At 37.3% G+C, this 24,373-nt stretch overlaps 1 protein-coding gene and 1 pseudogene across 1 annotated transcript in view; one reads left to right on the top strand and one right to left on the bottom strand.

The window, feature by feature from the left end:
• The window catches only part of DISP1 (dispatched RND transporter family member 1), a 241,911-nt gene that overhangs the window by 63,220 nt on the left and 154,318 nt on the right, over positions 1-24,373 (top strand).
• LOC110205544 (LYR motif-containing protein 4 pseudogene) lies at positions 5,210-5,486 on the bottom strand (annotated as a pseudogene).

Genomic DNA, 24,373 nt, shown 5'->3' with positions numbered 1-24,373 from the left:
GTGGTGAAAGGAACCCTAAATTTGTAGACCTGAGTTCGAATTGTGATTCTCAGGCTTAGCACAGTTCTTGATACATAATAAGCATTTAATAAATGGTTTTCAAATTCATTCTTAAACTATACCTGTATGTCTTAACCTTGCAGGACTTTGGTTTCTTCATCAATACAATGAAAAGATTGGGTTAGATGATTTCTGGCCCCCCTTCTGATTCTAGGTCTGATATTTTCCCAAACTCCCTTAATTTATGTAGGTTCTTCCCTTTTCTTGAAACGTTTGTCATCTCTGGTGTTGACATATTTTCTTCTTTCATGACTCAATTTCCATGAAGTCATTCCCTTTACTTTTAGTAACTAAAAGTCAGTCAATAAACATTTATTAAGCACCTACTATGTGCCAGGCGCCATGATAAGTGCTGAGGATACAAAAAGAGGCAAGAGACAATCACTTCCCTCCAGGAGCTCACAAGCTATATGCAGGATAAATAGGAGATAATTCAAAGTGGGAAAGCAGTAGAATTAAGAGGAGTTGCAAAAGGCTTCCTTTTAATTGGGAAGGATTTTAGTTAGGACTTAAAGGAAACCAGGAAAGCCAGGAGATGGAGATGAGAAGGGAGAACATTGCAGGTATGGAGGGACAGCCAGAGAAAATGCCTGGAGCATCTTGTTTATGCAACAACCAAGAGGCCAGTGTCACTGGATGGAAGAATAAGGTATAAGAAGACTAGAAAGGAAAGGCTATGTTTATGAAGGACTTTGAATGCCAAACATGTATATGATCTTGGAGGCAATAGGGAGCCACTGTAGTTTTTTGAGTTAGGAAGGTGACTTGATTATATCTGCAATTTAGGACAATCGTGTTGGTGGCTGAATGGAGACTAGTTTGGGTTAGGGAAAGACTTGAGGTAGGCAGATTGACCAGCAGGCTATTACAATAGTTGAGGCCCAAGGTGATGAGGGCTTGCACTAGAGTGGTGGCCATATTAGAAGGGGGCATATTGAAGAGATGTTGCCAAGGTGAAATCGACAGGCCTTGTCAACAGATTTTATATGGGGGAGTGAGAGATATTGAAGAATCCAGGGTGACGCCTACGTTGTGAGCCTGAGGGACTGGGAGGATGATGTTGCCCTCGATAGTAATAGGGAAGGTGTGTGTAGGATTTAGGGGGAAAGATGATAAGTTCTGTTTTAGATATGTTGAGTTTAAGATATCTGTTGGACATATAGAGATATCTGAAAGGCAGTCGGAGATGCAAGACTGGAGGTCAGCAGAGAAGTTGGGGCAGGATAGGTAGATTTGAGAATCATCAGCATAGAGATGATAATTAAGTCTAGGGGGGCTGAAGAACACAGAGTGCAGTAGCATAGAGGAAGAAGAGAAGAGGGCCCCCCACACAACCCTGAGGGACCCCTACAGTTAGAGAGCGTGATTTCAAAGAGGATCAAGCCAAGGGAATCTTTAAGAGGGTCTCTCCCTTTTCAAATTTTAAGATTTTCATCTGGAGCTCCTATTTGCTTCTGTCACATTCTGCCTTGTTTTGTGCATATATGACTACTGCTATATCCTCCTTATGGGATTATAGCTGATAGTTAGCAAAAGCTTTGAATGGAAGTATTTTGAACACACTCTTTTCTGATTTGTCTCCACCTTGAGGAGAAGGCTCTATGAGGCCTGTTTTGTAGTAGGTCAGTAATTTAGCTTCTGAGTTCTTCTTCATACATGTTTACTTTGTCTTTTCTATTCTGCTTCAAACAGTTTGCTAAATGGTAGCAAAATTGTTTTAGTTCATTGTTCAGCAGCACATATATATTAAGCTTTAAAATATAAAACTTAACTAAGACATTTGAAAGCAACCCTATGTGTATAATTCATCTAGCATTTATTTAGTGCCTACAATGTATAAATCTCACCTGTGGCTTCAAGAAGCTGTAGCGTGCTCAGTGGCCACACCCTGGTAAAACCGTTTCAGCAGATGGGCCAAACCAACTTGAGGGTAACTGACAAGCCTCAAATCCATTGGTGAGTAAGGGGAATGTCTGCCTCAAGCAGATGAAGACTTCCCCTGGTGGAATGGGCCCCCAGTGGCCACGAGGGCGGCTGAAGCAGGCACCATGGAACACTTGGAGCTTTGTTACACATTGAAGATGCCAAAGTCATCAATTGCATCCCAGGCCATATCCAGTCATCTTCACATTTATCTGACTGCTGGACTTTGATGACTCTGGAAGAGAGTGAGGCTAATAACTTTGTGCAGTTCTGCCTCACTTAAATCCAATTTACATTCGAGCCAAGACATCAACCCATGATGCCATTGGTCCTCTTTGAAAACTAAGGATGAACAACAGTTATGTACAAGGCATTGTGCTAGGCATTGGCAACACAAAGATGCAGTAAATATCTTGTTCTCAAGAGTTAAGTTTTATTAGGGGAAGAGAAATATACAAATGGCTATGATAAAATCTTGTTTGTGTGTGTGTATCAAAAGTATCAAGGATGTGTAAGGTGAGGAATGGAGGTGAGCCAGTCATGTGGAGAATTGGGGAATAAGAAGTGTTTTGTTAGTACTCATGAAACATTAAAAGAATACGAGAGAATCTGCCATTGTGTTGGGTGCCTTCTCTTTGTAGTGCTTAGGGGAAGGTAAGAAAAAGAACCACATTAGATAAGAAGGCACGGATGGAACGTGATCTGCCTGGGCAGAAAATGTATCACCCCACAGAGATCTCTTGGAGTGTGTGCATGGGTTGTCCTGACTGATGTTATAGGATCATACATTCAAAGCTAGAAGGAATTTCAGAGGCCATCTAGTCCATTCCCTTCATTGTAAAGATGAGGAACTACAACCTAGAGACTTTAAATGGCTTGCCCAGGGTCACTTAGGTATTAAGGGGGTCGAACTCTGGTTCTTTGACTCCAAACCCAGCACTCTTTTCATTGTACCATCATTGATACAAATAGCCCACTACCCCAAAGTCACAAAATCCTGCTATGACCTCATTTGGTTAATTGTTCATTTATAACTTAGTGCCTGTGAAACTAGCTACCCTGAAAATATTATTTAATGTGTTTTCCTGGAACCAGTTAGGAATTTTAGGCAGGGTGTACTTGTGTGTAGATATTATATATGTGTTTATAGACATGCACGCACACACAGTATACACGTGCACACATGTATGCCGTGCATGTGTGTACACATACGTGCACACACATACATATATACAACACATATGTATATGGCATGGGGCTGGACCTATAATTTCCTTGATATAGTAAGCCCAGCTAATGCAGTTGGTTATTATTATGCAATTCATGATTTTATAGTGTTACTTTGAACACTCTAAATGACTTGCTTAGGGTTACACAGTCAATATATATTAGAAGCGGGACTTGAACCCAACTCTTCCTGATTGTGAGGTTGTCTCTCTTCACTGTGTTATGCTGTGTACCTTTCCTCCATGTCTCCTACACACACACACACACACACACACACACGCACACACACACACACACACACACAAAATGAATGATAATTCTGAATGTTGATAAAGCATTTAAGTGCTTACACTGTGTCAGGTACTGTGCTAAGTGTTATGGCCATAAATACAGATAAACAAAACAATCTACATCCCCAAGGTGCTTGCCTTCTAATGGAACAAGACAACACATAAAGGGGAACTAGAAAGGAGGTAGGGTGGTACAGTGGTGGCAGCTTGATCTAGTAATAACTAAGAAATGAAGGCTCCGTTGTAGACCAAGTAAGGCAAAAACTTACCTGTCAGAGCCCAGAGACCCAGGGGATTCCAGAGTGGGAGGGGCCTGAGTAGGATGACTGGCATAGAAGCAACGTTATCAGCATTGTTGTCATCATAACCACAAGTGTCTGCATAGCTCTTTAAGTTTTGCAAAGCTCTTTACATATACTATTGTCTTATTTGATCCTCACAACAACTCTGTGAAATAGGTGCTGTTATTATCCTCATTTTACAGATGAGGAAACTGAGGCTGAGAGATGTGAAGTAACTTGTGCAGGGTCACACAGCTAGATGAATATCTGAGGCACTTTGAAGTCAAGTGTTTCTGACTCCAAATCCAATACTATCCATCTAGCTACATTGTCCTGAAAAGGCTAGTAAGTGTTGTGGAAACCTGGTGCCAAGCATGATAAAATGAAAGCCCACCCCCATTGGAGCATAGTCCAGGAGGCTCCAGTGGCTCCAGGTGGTTGTGGTTGGGACCAGGTGGGGTAAATGACCATCTGGACATAACAGTAGTGCCTACTCCTGGCGACGTCAGTGTGTATATATGTATGCTTGTCTATACATACATATATACATATATATATACACACATACACACATATATACATACAATACACACATGTACATATGTGTACATATTTACATACATCCATACACCGATCTACTGGTGAAACAATCTGGTCATTCATCCACAAAGCACTTTGCAGAGCCACATGACATAATAGAATTATCACTAGATTGGGAAGCAGAGACCTAGGTTCAAGCATTGGCACTGTCACTATCTCATGGGCATGTCATTTATCTGCTCTAGAACTCAGCTTCCTTCTCTGTACAGTGGGTTGGATTACAAGATTTCTCAAATGCTAACTAGCTCCTGTCTAAAATAGAGATACACTATTTCTCATATTTGTGAGACACATACAGCTAAGTAATCACATTAACCAGAGGCACGCTGGTTATTCAGTATAATGTGGAAGACAGTAGCTAGTTAGCCAAAACAGAGTTCAAAAGAGCCCTAGGAGAAGGCATGCCCAGATAATATAGCATCAGAAAAGTCAGAGCTGCAAGAGGATTGGAAGTGGGAAAGAGGTCAGGGAGGACAATGGATGGTCAAAGTTGAGCCACAGCAGTTTGTCAGCAAAATGAGAGTCAAGGCCCAGAGCAGCAGTTGATCAACTAGAGGTGATCTGCTTCATTTAATTGATTGGGAGGCTTCTCCTGGTTGATTGGGAGCTATCTTCTGGATAGCTTCACCAGTGCCTGTTCATCTCTCCTGTTTCTTTCTCTCTTACGCCAATGCCATTCTCATATCCAATCATTTGCCAAGTCCTGTTATTTCTACGTTTTTTTTTCCTTACATACTTTTTTATTGTCAAAAGAACCAAGAAACACAATTTTGAAATATTCTCCATAAGAGGTGAAGATGAGGAATGTAGGTGAGCCACCCAACTTGATTAGCTCCTGGGCTACTTCTGATTCTCCATAACAAGCGTGTCAGCTGAGTACATTTCACTAATGTGGGTCTGTTGCTGAATTATTTCTAGATTTCTTTTTGGCTTTATTCACTAGCATTTGTATTTGTGCAGAATCCTTTACATTCTTATTTTCTCTGAAAGCTTCTCTTAACCTCCTGATGGCATAAGTTCTGTAATTGTAGGAGGCAAACTTGCCGTGCCCTCTCAGCATCACCTGGTAGAGATCTAAGACTTGTGCCCAACTGGAGGCTGCCATTTTGGGAGGGCTGTTTCTGCATTTCCACCTTTATAACGTTTCTCCCCTTATCTCCCTTGACACTGCCACCACCCTAGTACATCACCTCATCACTGAACTATTGTAAAAGCCTTCTAGTTGGTCTCCCTACCTCAAGTCTCTCCCCCCTCTAATCCACCCTCCACTCAGCTGTCAAATTAATTCTCCTAAAGCTTGGGTGTGACTCCCTATTCACTAAACTCCAGTGACTCCCTATTGTCTCCAGAATTCAGGGGCGGCTGGGTGGTGCAGTGGATAGAGCAGCGCCCTGAAGTCAGGAGCACCTGAGTTCAAATTTGGCCTCAGACATATAACACTTACTGGCTGTGTGACCCTGGGTAAGTCACTTAACCCTAATTGCTTTAAAAAAAAAAGAGAGAGACAGAATTCTATATAAAATCCTCTGTTACCAAACAGAGGATTTAAAGCCTTTCATAACCCAATCCCTTTCTACTTTTCCAGTCTTCTTATACCGTACTCCCCTTCATGGATTCTGTGATCTGGTGACACTGATGTCCTTCTTCCTTGCATATGACATTCCATTTCCAGACTCCAGACATTTTCCCTAGCTGTTGCCTATGACTGAGATGCTCTCCCTTCTCACTATTTAGCACAGGGTTTGACATGTAGATACCTAACAAATGCTTGTTGATTGACTGACAGTGATTCAGCAGTCACATCCCCCAGTTCTTTCAGGACTAGGAGATATGGTTGATATGGGCCAGTTGACTCAAGGGTAGCTAGGAGATCTCTTACGATTTTCTTACTTATTTTGCCTCTCAGCCTCCTTTTAGCTCTTTTTGTTCTGTTATTTCCAGGACAAAGGTGATCTCTTTTGTAGAGAAAACAGAAGTAAGCTAAGACTTGAGCTGCTCTGCCTTCTCTCTTTTGTCATTTATCATCAGCACATCCACTCAGAGCAGGGATGGTTTGTTTTGTTTTGTTTTGTTTTGTTTTTTGATCCTCCTCTCTGCCTCAAAATGGCTGAAAAACATATCAAATCATGTTTGTGGTCAGACTTTTTCAGCAGCCTCAGCTCAATAAGGAATTTAATACTTTTCCACGTTCTTATATTTGTCCTCTTACTTAACCTTGCTTTTCTGTACTTTTTTTTTTAATGTCTAAGTTGCTTGGTGAGTTCCTTGTGCATCCTATCTTATTTTTCCTTGTCAGCATAATTTCCTTTTGCATCTTCAGCCTCCGATTTTTAAGAGTTTCTTATCTCTACTGGACTGATTTTCCTTGTGGAATTTTGATCCATGGAATCTTATTTGTCTTTCCCTATAACTGTTTGAAAGCTGATCTTTTAATATCTAGATTCCATGTCAGACAGTTCTAGCTCTTCTTCCTTTTTCTGTTACAAACTCTAGGAGGGAGTATTTACTTCCTTTCAAAGTTCTCATAATTTCCATCCCAGCATCCAGTTTTGTTTTGTTTTGTTTTGTTTTTTGGATAGGCAGTGGGGTTAAGTGACTTGCCCAGGGTCACACAGCTAGTAAGTGTCAAGTGTCTCAGGTCAGATTTGAACTCAGGTCTTCCTGACTCCAAGGCTGGAGCTCTATCCACTGCATCATATAGCTGCCCCCCAGTTTTTCCCTGTTAGTGAGAATCATATACAGGATAAAATTTTCCCTTATTTGTTCCTTTGCCTTTTGAAGGATGGAACTTTTATTGAGGCCAATCCAGCATTTATTAACTGCTGTGCTTTTCACAAAAGATTTCCGGCAGATTTCTGAATAATTGAAATACTCCATCACTATTATTATAACATACCTTTGTGCCAGACTTGTGATCTTTTTCCTGCAATTCTCCTCTTATTAACCTCTTCTTCTCTAGGTGTTTTCTTGAGATCCTCACATAAGTTTTCTATTGGTGGACTTCTCAATGAATTGGGGGCCTTCTTTTAGGTCTTTTGACCCCTGGGGCCATAAGCATCCTTAGAAGAATATTGATTTTTAAAAAGATGAACCTTTTTTCCAGGAGTGATTTGAGGTCATTATAAGCACTGTACAATTTTCCATAAGTAATGCAGCCTGCTCCTTCTCTCTTCAATTATTATCCATCTGTAGTTGCTTTCTAAGATACTGGTACACTACCCCAATTAATTTTGCACTGAGCTGTGTCACAGTCTAGAAAGGTGTCTAGCTATGATAATAGAAAGATAAAGTTCCCTTTTCTTCCTTTAGTGACTAGTGACCCCTTTCTTCTACTCCCCCCCCAAACTCTAGTCCAAGGGTTCTCAATATTTTGTCATGGACCTGTTAGGCAGTCTGGTAAAGTCTATGGACTCCTCAGAATAATATTTTTCAGATAATTAAAGGAAATAATAAATTTCAGTTAGAAGTTAATGAAAATAATGACATTTTTTCCCCGTCCAAATTCATGAACCCCTTGAATCTGTCTGTGGACAAGTTAAGAACCTCTGGTCTAGACAAAAAGGCATTCTTCACATATGGATAGTTAGACTGAAATCTAAAGTGATTATGAATCTCCTTTAAGAGACTTGGAGCTTGGTGTTCTGGAGCTTGGTCCAATCAGCACAGTTCCATTCACAAATGAGAGCATCTAGAGAACTTATTGTCTACAGGAAATTAGTTCTCCTTTTGTAGTCTGAACTGAACATCCTCAGTGACAGGGACAAACAACTTTGGCTGGCATACTTCTCTCTATTTTATGCCTTGCCTGATATTTATGATCAGAAAACAAAATTATCTTTCTTGTTATAGTGTTCTACGAATCTTATAAACTTTTGAGCAATGCGTGGGTGATATTTTGTTGGAGGAAGTCTTTAAGGGAGTATTTCACTCCATTCTGTGAGATGCTCTTTTATAATCTGCAAATAAGCATAGTGGCATCTTATATTCTCCATACTAGTTACGTGACTGTAAAGATATGGTCTGATGTAGAATTTTTTTTTTACTAGACCAGTGGTTTAATCAATATAAAGAGTTCCTGGTGAAGAACTTCACCTACCAATGAATATTTTTACCTTTTCTGTAACTAGTTTTAGAGAGTTGTGAATGGACACTAAGAGATTAAAAGACTTGTCCAGGATTGTACAGCCAGCATGAGTCGAAGGTGAGACTTGGACACAGGTCCTCTTTTACTCCCTAGACATCTACTTGCTAGCTTTCTTGTTGCCCTGACCAGAGACCATGCCTTCAAGGAATTTCCTTTTAGACTCCCCCCCTCATACAACACTACCTCTACCCCCAGCTTTTCTGATTGATGAGTGCCCTTATGGCTTTCCATTTCAGGCCAGGCTAGCTTCATCTGTATTCTCAACCATCTTCTTGCCAGCTGCCTTGTCTCCTTATCGCCCTTCTTCCTGATTTCTGGTTCTGGAATTATAATGGAGTCCGTGTTGCCATTGCTATTAGAGTGCATCAATCTACTCTCCTATGGCTTTACTCACTATTCCCGTTACTTTCTGATCCAAAATACCCCTCCCTGACCAGCACTCAACTGTTTCCTCTTTTTAGAATGTCAGTTCCTTGAGAGCAGGAACCTTCTTCACTATTATATTTGTATTTCCATGCTTAGCAGAGTGCATGGTGCATAGTAAGTGAATAATAAATTCTTTTTCATTCATTAATTCATTCTGACTCCAAGGTCAGCTTTCTGTCCACTGCTGTTTCTTCTGGTGTAGAATATATTTGGGGGCAGCTAGATGGTACAGTGGATAGAGCCCTGGTCTTGGAACCAGGAAGGCTCATCTTCTTGTGTTCAAATCCAGCCTCAGATACTTACTAGTTGTATGACCCTGAGCAAGTCACTTAAACCTTGTTTGCTTCAGTTCTTCACTTGTAAGATGAGCTGGAGAGGGAAATGGCAAACCATTCCAGTATCTTTGCCAAGAAAACCCCAGATGGGATCACAGAAAGTCTGAAATGACTGAACAGCAACAGAATATATTTGCAAAACACCTGTTCCCTTTTCATACCTTTAACAAATATGTTCTTGATATGTATGTAGCTTATTCTCAGAAAGATTGTGTAATGCATATGGGTCAGTAGTTACTCATATTTTCTCTATTTCCTTTTCTTGGAAAGTAATGATGGTAATGATAGTATTGATGTAATGGAGTAATGATAGTAATGATGTCTTATTTTTTTCCAAGTTATTTGGCATCCTCCCTGCTTTCATATAGCTTAAAAACTGATCCCTTGAAATGATCACTTATATGTCTGTGTATACTTGGTCTAGTCCATCTTTTCTTTCCATCTTTGTTTTTACTTGGTGCCATTTCTACTTCTTCATATATATTAGTATTCAAATGTGGTTACTCTAATATCATTGATGGAGAAAAGTGTTTGTTATGAAATGTTTTCCTTTTTTATCTGTTCATTTTCTTCCTTTTTGTGTCATTCTTGAATGCTCTTCAGATGACCTGACATATGAGTCTTTTGCCAAGCTTTTTGTAAACTTATTTTTCTTTAACTTTCTTGATGTTTTATGAGACAACTATTGATCATAATCATCTACCATTTCTCCTCTGTAAGATTTTACAAATGAGTTTATATTTTAAATCTGTTGCTCTTGGCTGATATTTTTCTAAACTTGGTGAGAAAATTAAGTGTTTGCTGGCTGAAATTATTTCAAGGTGTTTTTGGTCTCTTTGTTGTGTCAGCAAGTCAATGAGCATTTGCTAAGTTCCTGCTATGTGCCAGGCACTGTGCTAAGCTGTCAACTAACTTACATCAGTAAATTTCTTAGAAAGTGGTAGGCGTCAAAGAAAAGGAACAGGAAAGGAAGAAATCCAAGTTATTGGCAACCATGAAACCATGAAAAAATATTGTCACTAATAATTAGAAAGTTGCCAGGTTCTATCTCATACCCATAAAACTGCCAATGATGACAAAAAACAAAAATGACAAATGTGGGAGGGACTGTGGAAAAACAGGCACATCAATGCAGCCAGGTGGCACAGTGGATACAGCACTGGGCTTGGAGGCAGGAAGATCTGAATTCAAATGTGGTGTCAGGTAATGAGTTGTGTGACTCTCAGCAATCACTTAATTTTTGTTTGCTTCAATTTCCTCAATTGTGAAATAGACACCTGTGAAATAATAGCACCTACTTTGCAGAGTTATTGCAAGGATCAAATGAGATATTATTTGTAAACTGCTTGGCATAGTGCCTGACATAGTAGCTGCTACATAAAAGCTATTATTATAATAATAATTGTTGTTATTATAAATTCATTGTTGGTGGAGTTGTGAGTTGGTATAGTCATTCTAGAAGGGAATTTCGAATTATGTTCTCAAAGCCATTGAACCTTTGACCCGCCCCCTCATATTCCAAAGAGATTAAAGAAGAAAAAGACCCATATATATGAAATAATTAAATCAATTCTTTTCATAGTAGTGAAACACTAGAAATTAAAAAGGGTACCCACCTATTTGAGAAAGGCTAAACAAATTATAATATATGGTTGTAATAGAATATTATTATACTACAAAAATGATGAAATGAACAGTTTCCCAGAAACCTGGGAAGAACTGCATGAACTGATGCCAAATAAAGTGAGCAGAACCAGAAAAGCCATTTATTCAACAACAATATTATTAAAAAAACTGTTTTGAAAGAGTTTAGAACTCTATTCAATTCAAAGGCAAACCAGAATTCCACAGGAACAAAGTAAGCACGTTTCCCATTTCCTGACAGACAGATGATGGACTCAAAATACAGAATAAGGTTTGCATTTTTGGACTTGGACAATGAGAGAATATTCTTCACTTGACTATTCATATTTGTGGTAAGGTTTTTTATTGGGGGTGAAAGGGAAGTTGTTGTTTAAATGGGGGGGAAATGGAGGGAGAGAGAATAAATGTTTGTTAAAACATTTAAAAAAAAAGAAAATGGTGGTAGTCTATTCTCATGTATCTGTTCCTCCCCCCTCCTTTTTTTTTTTAGTGTCAACAACTTGTTTAAATAATGTAGATGCCATGTCTTCTCATTTTTATTCTTTCTTTTAATTTGATGCTGATTTTGAGCTTTCCTTTGACAAATTGGGGGTCTGATTATACACAGATTACTCTTTTGGAAAGGGACTCAGAGAAACAACTGATAAATAAAAGTGTGTATAGAATAATTTTACACACATACACACACACACATATATATATATACACCTATTTGTGTCTAATAGTAGCCATCTTTAGGATGGGGAAGGAGGGAAGAAAAAAAGGAAAAAAGAAAAAGAAATTTACATGATAATTTTATTATATATTTAAAAGGAATAGTAAGTTGTATATAATAGATTTGCAGTTTCATGTGCTATCGTCTTTTTTTTATTATACTGTGTTATGGAAATGCTTGTTTTATTCTATAAACTAAAAGTAAAATAAATTTAAAAGAAGGAAAGCGACTCCCATGTCAGTCATTTTCTGCTTGTTAATATATAATCAATTTCACTTTGAAATTGTGCTCACCATGTGTAATACCTCCCAACGCCCTTCTTGAAGAGAATATTCATAATATGTGGGTTGGAGGATTCTGAATAATATATAAGACTTTGGCAACTCTTTTCTTCTGAATGATCTCTCAGTGTATTTTTGATGCCCTTCCAAATGCCCACTTCTCTATCAGAGCCTCCAAATATTAAATATTAAAGCATGTGCTGAATTCATTTGGATAAATTTAGTTCTTATAAAATTTCTCTTCCTCTTTCCTTTGCAACAGATATGGTACATAAACTGCAGTTATTTTTATTGCAATCTAGGTGATATGTTTAAAATGTTTAAAAATGTTTAAAATATAGATATGTACACATAAAATCAGGTCATTTTTTTCCCTTCATCTTTAATGCAGAAGCTGAGTTTATCTTCAGGGACATAACAGAAGAGTTTCATCAATATAACTGTTGTTGTTGTTGTTGTTGTTGAATGCCCTGTTATAGTACATATCCATTAGAGAGTTTCCAAAGGATGACAGTCAGAATGGTGAAGAGCCTTGAGTACATGCCACCTGAAGGTTAGTTGAAGGACCTGGAGGTGCTTATCCTGGAAAAGGGCTAAGGAAGAATATGATAGCTCTCTTCATGTATTTGAAAGACTTTCATGTGGAAGTATTAGATTTGTTCTTTTTAATCCCAAAAGGCAAAGCTAGGAGCAATGGGTAGACTATGCAAAAAGGCATATTTGCAGTGATGTCAGGGAAAAAAAACCCTATCAATTAGAGCTATCCAGAAGTGGAATGGGATCTTTCATAAGGTAGTAAATGCCCCTCATTAGAAGCCTTCAAGCAAAAGTCGGATGATCACTTACAAAGTATGTTGTGGGCCTTGCTATTTTTATATACGTTGAACTGAGGTCCTCTCCTACTATGAAATTCTTTGATTCTGTGATGTTGTCTTCATTCTTTAAAACAGGTAAGAGGCATGTCATGCCCACATGGAGACTTTTAGTCCTTGGTTAAATGGGTCATCTAGTGGTGTCTACTGTGTCTAAATCTGTTTGCATAAAAGATTTTTAAAAAGATTTAATAACTTGAATCATTTTCTGAATCTTTTATCAGAGGTATACTGGCAAATATTTAATGTCTGGCTTCTTGGAAAAAGTAAGCATATATACTACATGCTTTTACATATAATCTGTATTATTAATATTTTCTCCATCAATTTCTTAAGTCTAGACAACAAAACAATAAATCAAGCCCTAATTTGTAATGTTTGTTAATTTCTGAGGTATAAATGCTGACAATGAAATTTTAACAATTAGGAGCTGGTACTATCTGGCTCTAGCATATTCCTGCTTGTAATAGTTACCTAAAGGTTTAGCACCATGTCCTAATAAACCAAAGTTGTAGTATTTTTAAAAGCCTCCTTAATTTTCTTGACATATGGACTATCTTGGAAAGTCATGCCTATATGGTTGCCATACTTCTTGTTCACACTCCATTTTCCTACTTTAAAGAAAGGCATTTTCTTGAGAGGAAAAGACCCTGGTAGTTGTACCAAAGTGTTAATTCCTCCCTAACAAATCTACTTTGGTGAATTAGGATTGTCTAGGCTGTTGGTGGGCCTATGGTTTGTCTAAGGCAACCCTAGTTAGTTTTCATCTATGCATACCAACTTGGATTAGCAATTTAGAATAGCTGACCACCATAATTAGGGGACTTACCCAGGGTCACTTTGCTAGTTAGTAGTTGAATCGGAATCACAACCCATATCTTGTGCTTCTTACACTAAACCAGGATTTTCTGTTGTTCACCAAGGTTTGGATGAGGCAAAGCAATCTCCTTATCACTATGCAAGAAAACTGCTCTTAAGTATAAGTGCTACTGATATGGAATCTTTTTCATATTTAAATGAAATATATAGACTTAACAGCTATCAACAAAATCATGATACCCTCAGCATTTCAAAGAATCACAGAATTTGAGCAGTGGAAGGGACTTCGGCTGTCATCTAGTCCAACCCATATCTGAAAAACATCCTGTACTGTGACTAAATGGCAAATGCTCATCTAGACTCTGCTTTAAGACTTACAGCTACAGAAACCTGCCATCTCTTGAGACAGCCTATTCTATTTTTGGAGAGCTTTAATTGTTCACATTTTTTATGGATATTAAACCGTACAGGTTTCTTTGTAATTTCTACTCATTGCTCCTAGTTCTGTCCTCTTGAACCAAAGAAGTCTGATCTCTCTTCCTCATGTTGTTATTGTTCAGTCGTTTCAGTTGTGTCCAACTCATGACCCCAGTTGGGGTTTTCTTGGCAAAAATACTGGAGTGGTTTGCCGTTTCCTTCTCCAGCTCATTTTATATATGAGGAAACGGAGGCAAATAGGGTTAAGTGCCTTGCCCAGGATCCCACACACCTAATAAGTGTCTGGGGCCAGATTTGAACTTAGGAAGAGGAGTCTTCCTGACTCTAGGCCAGTATTCTATCCACTGAGCCACCTAGCTGCCCTCATGCCTCTTCCTCATGATAGCTCTTTCTTTAAGGGTATATGTTATATAACGTCTCTTACATGATATGTGTTTAACCATGTAGATTGTGACATTTACTTCATACTAACAGCTCAAGCATCATTTGGGTTCTGTGTTCTCTTATCTTTTTATTTATGTATATAAGTCCTCAGGTTCTCTGACTTAATACTGGTAGATCAGTTTGAATTTTTAGAAACACAAATTAATGCATTTGAAAACTAACCAAGCATCTGGTTTTTGTATGGTTCACACCTGTGATGTGATGATTTCAGCCATTCAATCATAGAGCAACACCATGCCAAGAGTGCATGGCTTTGAAGCAGACATTCTTCTACACTTTCCTGCTTGACAACCATGTGAAAAATCCCAATTACTGGAAATCTGAGAAGGATGCAGTTACTTATGAACACAGGACACTGAAAAAAAGACTTCCTAAATCAAAACCATGCTGGGATGCAATAGACCAAATCTGTATACCATAAACCTTTCAAGATCAATGTAACTAAAAAAAATTTATCCATGGTTAGAAAAGGCAGCTTAAACAAAACTCTATTGTTAAAAATAACTAAAGTGAAACAGCTGGCAACCAGTACAACAGATGTGGACCATGACTGGAAACTATTCAACTGAAGATGCCTAGATGCATGTTCAGAGTCATTGTCAGTTGGCTTTTATGTTATGTTTCTGTCTACATGTTTGATATTTAAATACATACAAAACACTTTGACAGTTAAATAGATGAATATCCTGTGTATTTTTAAAAGATCTATCAGCACTTTTTTAAAGGCAAACCTCATTTTATTGTGGTTTGCTTTATTACTCTCTGCAGATATTGCAGGAGTTTTTTTTGTTTGTTTTTGTTTTTGTTTTTACAGATTAAAGGTTTGTGCAACCCTGCATCATGCAAGTCTGTGCCATTTTTCCAACAGCATATGCTCTCGTCGTGTCTCAGTGTCACATTTTGATAATTCTCACAATATTTCAAACTTTTTCATTGTTACTGTATTTTTTATTATGATCTGTGATCAGTGATCTTTAATATTACCGTTGTAATTGCTTTGGGGTGCCATGAACCGTGCCCATATAAGATGGAAAACTTAATAAATGTTGTGTGTTGTGACTACTCCACTGACCAGCCATTCCCCCTCCTCTCTCCCTCTCTTTGGGCCTCCCTGTTCCCTGAGATACAATAATATTGAAAAATATTACATAAATTAGTTGATAAAGCGCAGCAGCCTTTGGGAGGATCATCTACAATTTTGAAAGTGGGTAAAATGCTATCAAACAGCATCGTATGCTACAGAGGAATTTTTGGTGAAAGGAAGAGTCAGTTGATGCGACAAATTTCATTGTTGTCTTATTTTAAGAAATTGCCATAGCCACACCAACCTTCAGCAACCACCCCCCTGATCAGTCAGCAGTCATCAACATCAAGGAAATTCTCTCCCCTAGCAAAAAAGATTATGATTCACTGAAGGGTCAGATGATAGCATTTTTTTTAAGCAATAAAATATTTTTTTTAGTTAAGGTATGTACATTTTTTAGACATAATAGACTACTGTATAGAGTAAACAAAACTTTTGTATGCACTGGAAAACCACAAAATTTGTGACTTCCTTTATTGCGATATTTACTTTATTGTGGTGTTCTGGAATTGAACCCACAGTATCTGTGAGGTATGCCTTTACTGTTACACCACAGTAGTTTGCTGATACATACTGTGCCACCCTGAAAGCCCATAGAACCCCCCACCTCCAATTTAAGAAAGAGGAAAGTAAATAAAATTGATTAATGTAGCAACTCTGATATCATATGAACCTTTTGCATCTCCACCTTTATACTTAGAAGGTAGTATGTTTCATCATGTTTTCTAGGACAAAGATTGAGCATTGTATTTAATCTGAGTTCAACTACCTTAAATTTTTTAATGAAATATTAACATTGAACAGAAATACAAACAACTAAATTTACATTAAATATAACTATTTACATTTCAGTTAGTTAATTTCAGCATATGACATATTTTTTTATCTTTTTACTCTAAGTCATTATCAGGATTCTGTGTACATTTTAATAAACTTTTCTTTACCCCTCCTCTCCCATCCAATCAGTTGTCAAATCTTGATGATTTTGCCTTTATAACAACTCTTGAATCTATACCCCCTTTCCCTCTGACATTGGTACTAGTCTGGTCCAGGCTCTCATCACCTCAGCCTAGACTATTGCAATAGCCTGCAGGGTGGTCTTTGCCTTAAGTATCTTCTTGCATGGTCAAAATTTAATGACTTTTCTTCTATATTTTGAAGGGATTTTATAGAATGATTGGACCAGTCCATTGGCTTGGTAATCTTTGCCAATATGCTTGGCATGAAGTGATACCTCAGAGCTATTTCAATTTTCATTTCTCCTAGTAGTGATTTGTTAATATTTTATATAGTTGTTGATTTTTTTTGCATTTATTCTTTTGAAAACTATTCAGATTCTTTGACTTATCTATTTGAGAATGACTCTTATTTTTTTTTTGTAATTTTCTTGGATATCTTAGCTATCAGACTTTTGCCAGAGATATTTAATGCAAATATTTTCCCTCTGTTCAGTAGTTTCTCTTCTTATCCCAGGTGTGTTGATTTTGTTAGTATGAAAGCCTTTTCATTTTATACAACCAAATTGTTTATTTTGTCATTTGTCTTCTACTCATTGGTTGATTACCAATTTTCGCCCAATCATTGTTTGGAAAGATATCTTCTTTTGTTCTAATATTTTTATGACTTAACCATTTATGTATAGCTTTCTCTATTTGGAGCTAATTGTGGCATATAGTGTATGATACTGGTCTGTTTTTCTACCAAACTGCTTTCAATTTTTTTCAGCAGTTCTTGTTTAATAGGAAGTCACCTAGTAATATCTGTTCTTGTGTTTACTGAACTCTAGGCTACTGTGTTTAATTGCTTCTTGATGTTGCTTTATCCAGTTTGTTCTTCCGGTCTTTTCTATTTTTTTTTAATGCAGTACCAAATAGTTTTAAACATTACTACTTTAATTTGAGATTTGGTAATATAGACTCCCTTAAGTCTTTTCTTTTTACATCATTTCCCCTGAGAACCTGTACTTTTCATTCTTTCAAATACATTTTATTATTTTGATGACTTCTTGAAAATAATTTCATCATCATAACAAACTTGCAAGGAAAAGTCTCTAGCAATTTGTAAAGAGAATCATAATCATATTAGGGGTTTTGGAGTAGGAATTGAAAAACAAGGAGGTTGGTTAGAGTATACTAGTGGTCCAGTAAATAAAATGTATTACAGTGTCTTCAATATCATAAACTTTTGCAGGGTAGAGATACTATAAGAGGCACAGGGATGGGTTCCAAGATGTCAGAAAAGAAGGGTTATGTGTTCAGTGATCTTATGTTCTGAATTTTCTAAGACATTCTAATTTCAAGAGAAAAAATGTGCTTTCCTTTGTCAGACCATATGATCTGACTTTTGTTTCAGAGAATTTATTCATCACCACAGTTGTGTCTCAGTTAAATGATAGGCAGTAGATTTCTCCTCCTCCTTTGTTTTCTCTCTACCCATAAAATACATACTTACTGTTTGTCCCATTTTTTTCCGTTCCCAGGGAGTAAGCCTATTTTACCCTAGTTGGCCAGAGATCCAAAGTTACTCTGTAGCTCATTCACCCACAGGAATCAACATGACAAGCTGTAAAATTGAGAACTTTAAAAGAAAAGAAGGTATTAAGATATAGCCCATTCTTCTACGCTATCATATTAAAAACCTAGGGAAAGAGGAATTCCTTTGGAAATAGGAATTCTCCTTTAAATTCATTGATCTAACTTTGACCTCAAATATATACTCATACTGAAGGGGCTTAATCTTTTGGGCAAGAAGTCAGACTAGGTTAATTAAAAAATGCTGTTGATGTACTTCACCACTAGGTAGCATTTATAATAGTGCTACACACACACACACACACACACACACACACACACACACACACTGTTTATATTTAGTTTCTTAGAAGAGGTTTTTCCATTTGATTTATGTAGCTATATTCAGAATTGCAGTAAATTTGTGCCAGGGCTTGCTTTCCATTTTATTGAGAGTCATCAGGCTCTAGGCATTATCAAAAGTCCTCAAGGTGGCCTTCTTTTGTTTGCTGAAAATATTTTTCCTTTTGGAAGTACCACATTGCTCTACTATAGCATAGTTCCCACTCCCTACCTCCCTAGCCTTAAATCTGACTCATATAAAACCTGATATAATTTGGGCTTTGCCTCATTGGTGAAGAATGATTACTTGCACTAAGTGTAACTTTTGAATGGACTTGAAGAAGAAAAAAGGCTAACTTCTAGCTTTTTCCATCCAAGGAAAAAGTGGGACTCTAGTGTGGAATTTGCATTCTGACCCTACTGGCTTTTTTTTTTCTTAAACTGGAATGTAAATAATATACTAGTATTGTTTCTTCTTTGCTATAACCATCACAGGTCTCAGGGCCTCTTCTGTCAGTCTCCCTTCTTGAGACAGTTTCTACCTGTTCTTAATTCTCACACGTACACATATGCATGTAGGTATGTATGTGTATAAATGCATGCATACATGTGTATGTGTATTGTATATATGTATGTGTAGATATGAAATATTTTAAAGTATTTGGAACTGCTTATATTCGGACCAGTGTGGTAGATATGTAGGAGACTAGGGAACTTGAAAATGGTCTCTCTGCCTCTAATTGTCTTTGCCCTTATCTGTCATATATACATCATTGCCAGAGTAGTCCTCCTAATGCACACCTCTGATCACATCCTTCCCCTATTCTCAAGCTTTTAGTGGTTCTTTGCTGCCTAGTATATGAAGTCTAATTTTCTAAGCTTATCATTCATAGTTCCCCATAAATCTTTCCAGTCCTCGCCCCCTACAGTTCACATACTGTACACTCTAGTCAAACCAGCTTTTGCCTGTTCACATCCTGTGGGCTTTCTCACCTTTTCCTGTGCCCTTTCCTTTCTATCTCATTCCTTTGCCAGAAATGCCCTTTTTCATTGCCTTTCCGGATTCCCCTTGAAATTGCATGTATTTTGCATATAGTTTTTGTGCATGGGTGCTTGAGTGCATGCATGTTTGTGTGCACACCTACATATGTTTTGCCTACCTGTTGCTTTTTGGTTGATTGATTGAAATTCTCCTTGACTTTCTGGCTTATATGCCATCTTCATGAATCCTTCCTTGATTCTCTCAACCAAAAGTGATCTGTCTTTCTTTAGAACCTCTTACAGAACTTTGTTTTGTATTTTTCATTCTACTTTGTGTTATATTTTTATGTAAGAATTTCTGTCTTCTACTACATCGTAAACTGACCATGTTCTTGTGTCTTCATTATCTTAGTATTCTCCTTGGCACCCACCACAGGGTCTGGCACATGGTGACCATTCAAGAAATACTTGTTGAATTTTTAACAATTGCTACTCAAATGTTTTGAGGAAAGACCTATTCTGCACCTTCCCTCTGTGGGCCTTCTGAGCCATGAATTCATTTAGTGGGGTTTATAAATACAGTTATCCCTTCCGCATCATAACTTTCCCCATCATGGTTTAGATATATAGTGGGTTGGCATAAGAGATTAAAGGGGAATTTTTGGGGAGTTTTTGGAAACCCCAGATGCCATGTGAAGGCTAGCAGACAGCACAGAAAAAGTTTAGAAACTCAGAAATGCATAAAATATATGTATTGTGTAATATCAACATATTTTATCTTTTAATAACATAATAATTCAGAATTCGCTAGTACGAAGAGAGGGCCAAAAATTTTTATGTGGATTTTCCAGATCGTGGTGGGACACCGTGTCCCTAACCCCCACGATGTGGAAGGGATAACTGTCCTTTAATACTTCTAGGAAAATCTGGGTGTGAAGGAGAAAAATGGGATGTCCACTCAGCTGCTTGGGAAAAATGGTAAAAACTTAGAAAAAAGCTTCTCTAGAGGAATAGTAATGAAGACACCCTTGCCCACCCTCACTGAGGCTTCTTGTAGCCACTTTTCCCTGGCCCTTCCTCCATACTTCATCTTCTCTATTATTACTTGTTCTTATTTGGATAGGCGGAAAGTAGGGAAAATGTGATATTTCAGTTGGGTACTTAGAGAGTTCTTTAATGGCTATCAAAGTGAATAAAATGATTAAAAAGTATAATTCCTATTTGAAAATATAGCTATAGATTTGCAAAATGATCTTATCATGTGCGTGTTAATATACCTGAGTTATAGCACACTGGGAAATTTTGTTAAAATTACCATTTATTTGTTAAAATAGTCATAGGGTGGCCCTGCATTCAGGAGGACCTGAGTTCAAATCCAGCCTCAGACACATAACACTTACTAGTTGTGTGACCCTGGGCAAGTCACTTTACCCCATTGCCTAATCCCCCCCCAAAAATAGTCATAGGGGTTTTGCACATTTCTGATACCATTAATTGTCTTCAATGTTACCTCTTACATACTGTTATTTTTTTAAAAATTGGTAGACTTTTCTAAGGACCTCATTTTATTGGATCCTTTTACACACAAGTTTCAAATAGGTTTTGCTTATGTCCTATTTTCTCTTTTCATCCTGTGTTGTATAGCCTTTTTTGAAGTTTTTGTTTCCTTGCTGTGTTGTTCTTTCTTTATCTATCTGCTGTTAATCTGTTCCTGGTCTCAGGCTTCTTGTAAAAGTCCTACTCATATTCTGATTCTCTGCGAGTGATATATTTTTCCTTATAGTTGAGACATTCATCAGTACTTGAGGATAGTTTTGAGCCATCATCTGTTTCCCAGCAACTTAGTAATTTCCATAAATACCATTTCCACTGACTGAGATATGAATGCTAGTATGTTGATTTCTGCTCACTTCAATAGAATTAAAGTAGATTTCAGCTTGTTTTTTAGCTTGTAGTTATGTGCTTAATCCATTAATCACACAAACTTCTCCAGATATTTTTAAAATTGTATTAATAAGCCAGCAATGAATTGATAAAACATTCACTTGCTGTTGCTATTATTAACTAATAAGAAGTTATTTAGCTGGGTTACCACAAGGGGGAAAGAGGGTTCAGCATGTACCACTGTTCATAGTGTCCTCTCTGCTACTGGAATAGCTGGGAAAAGCAGCAGTGATTTTGAGACAATATTGGGAAGTCTGGAATTGCAGTGGCCTTTGGGTAGCACATTAGTAGAGATTGGCCTGTATGCTATCTTGGCATAATTTATGGGGGACTTGCTAGCTTTTTGTCTTTTAACTCTGGGCTAATATTTTCAATATACTTTGTGTGTGTATGCATATGGGTATAAATACATGTATATGTACATATTATACACATATATGTATATTATGCATATATATGTAAATAATTTGCCATCCTTTGGGGATTTGCAGAGACTGCAGTAATTTTTATAGACATTTTCCCCCCAGTTTTCTTGGTTTTACATATGTAACTCATTAATGCTTAAGTTATGTTCATAGACCTCTGTTTCAATGGAAAAATATACTGCAGTGTTTTTAAAATGCCATAAAGCAGGCATTTGGAAAAGGATATGGTATACTTCAATGGCCAGTGAAAATCAAGCTGAACTTGATTTAGAAAGGCATATATTTTATCTAATAATGAGTCTTATTCTTTAAAATATCTGGAAATAATGACTATGAAATAATCAGAGTAATCAGAATCAAAGTACTTTTTAAGCACAGTACTCTAAATCTGATAATGTAAAGGGTTTTCTGATTTTCATAGGTACTTAGATTCCTTAATGTAATAAAATTTAAAGAGATGACTAACATATTTCTGGAATGTAAAATGTATCCTTTTTAAAAGCAACATTACTTCATTTTTGAAAAATATTTTTTGATTTTGAGTGATGGAATGGGAATACTGTTCCCTAATAATAACGGGTAAAAGTTATATAACACTAGTGACTAGAATGAACATTTCCTATCTAATAAGAAAGGAATTTTTCTCCACCTACGTGACTGAAGCAAGTTGATCATTTTCTACTTTCAAAAAGGAATGTAGCAGCTTACAATAGGGAACCTAAACTAACAGAACAGAATATTTTGAAAAAATGGATACTGAGGGAAGAGGACCTTTTGTTAAAAATGTATCTTAACTTTAGGGGGACAGTATTTTTAGCTCAGTCACTGTCATTTATTTTTGAGACTGTTCAAGTGAATGAAAACTTTATTCCTGCTTGCCCGCCTTCATTGAATCTCATATAAATGTTTGGTCATAGAAGCCTCTACTTTAGTATGGATCTGCATAGATATATTCCACTTTCAGTGGGTCAGTGCTTAATTTTTAAATGGCAGAGACCCAGCCAAAAAATTCCTCCCTTGAGATTCCTTCTGGCTTAGATGAGACTAAATAGTTACAGACTGTGTTACTATCATTCATTACTAATCCAGGTGTGGCTGCTTACTGCTTTTAATTTTCTTTTTCTGAACTTAAAAGCAATGTTTGCTTTTTCCCCCCTCAGAGGCAAATGATAATATGTCTGAAATTCCAGAAACTCAAGGCAGCGGGCCTCTTTGACACTGATACAACTGAGCTTTGTGTTGAGTCAAATTAAGGGTTGTAGATTTACAGTTGGAGGGACCTTAGCAATCATCTACTCCAACCCTTGCATTTACATTTGTGGAAATCAAGGCCAGTGGAGGTGAAGTGACATACTCTAGCACTCACATGTAGTAGATAGCAGAACTAGGAACTGAACCCAGATCCTCTTATTAGAGGTATCTGGAGATCTTGAATGACAGTCACATTGAAGAGGCAGCTGAATAGGATGGTGGACAGAGCACTGGATTTGGAATCAGGAAGACTAGTATGTGACTGGGGTAAGTCATGTAACCTCTTTCAAATATAGTCTCCTCATCTGTAAATTGGGGATGATGATGATGATGATGATGATGGTGATGATGATGATGGTGGTGGTGGTGATGACTTCACAAGATAAGACAATATATATGAAGCACTTTGCAAACATTAAAGCATTATATAAATGTTAGCTATTGGGGCAGCTAGGTGGCGCAGTGGATAGAGCACCAGCCCTGAAGTCAGGAGGACCTGAGTTCAAATCCGACCTCAGACCAAACACTTGACACTTACTAGCTGTGTGACCCTGGGCAAGTCACTTAACCCCAATTGCCAAAAAAACCCCAAAAAACAAAACAAAACAAAATAAATGTTAGCTATTATTATTACCATAGGTTATTACAGAAAACTGGGATTATTTTCAGGGTCTTTCCCTAATCTTTGGATGTTATCAGGGGACAACTGACCAAATATCCCTTGATAACCCACTGTCAGGGACAGACTGTTTAGTTGGATGGTACCAGGTTAGCCTCATATGGTAACGCTATGTTAAAGATTTTTTTTGCTACATGTAGAAGAAACCAAAATGTAATCTCACATTTATTGTCCTTCAAGACAATTAACCTTTTATGCCCAATATTCTTTTACTGGGCTTTTCATAGTTTGGAAATTAACTACTAAATTCTTAACTGTTCTTCAGTTCTCTTTGACTCTTTTTGTCCCTTTTTTTTAAGCAACTACATGCAAAAGTAATTCTAGAAGTGATGTTTATTCTTTCTTTTCATTGCTCTATTTTGCTGCCTTTGACCACTTTGGACCTCTCCCACCCCTTTTTACTAGTCTGTTTCTATTTGTAAGTTACTTGTTTTTTTGTGGCAATTGTTACCACCAAACATTTGATCAGCCTTCGAAAAGGCTATTTGTCTGACTGGCTCATGGAGTGAGATTTCCTTTTATTCCTTTCATTTAATGGGTGGAAATCATTAGCATATGTTTATGACTCCAAGATCTGCTTTTTTCCTCTCATTTTACATCTGTGCCACTTCTCTATCTTAACACATCATCACCTTCTGCTATTTTAACACATCAAACT

The sequence above is a fragment of the Phascolarctos cinereus genome, unplaced genomic scaffold (assembly GCF_003287225.1).
Source record: "Phascolarctos cinereus isolate Bilbo 61053 unplaced genomic scaffold, phaCin_HiC Scaffold_5;HRSCAF=322, whole genome shotgun sequence".
Taxonomy (NCBI): Eukaryota; Metazoa; Chordata; class Mammalia; order Diprotodontia; family Phascolarctidae; genus Phascolarctos; species Phascolarctos cinereus.
This window is presented reverse-complemented; position numbering and strand designations above follow the sequence as displayed.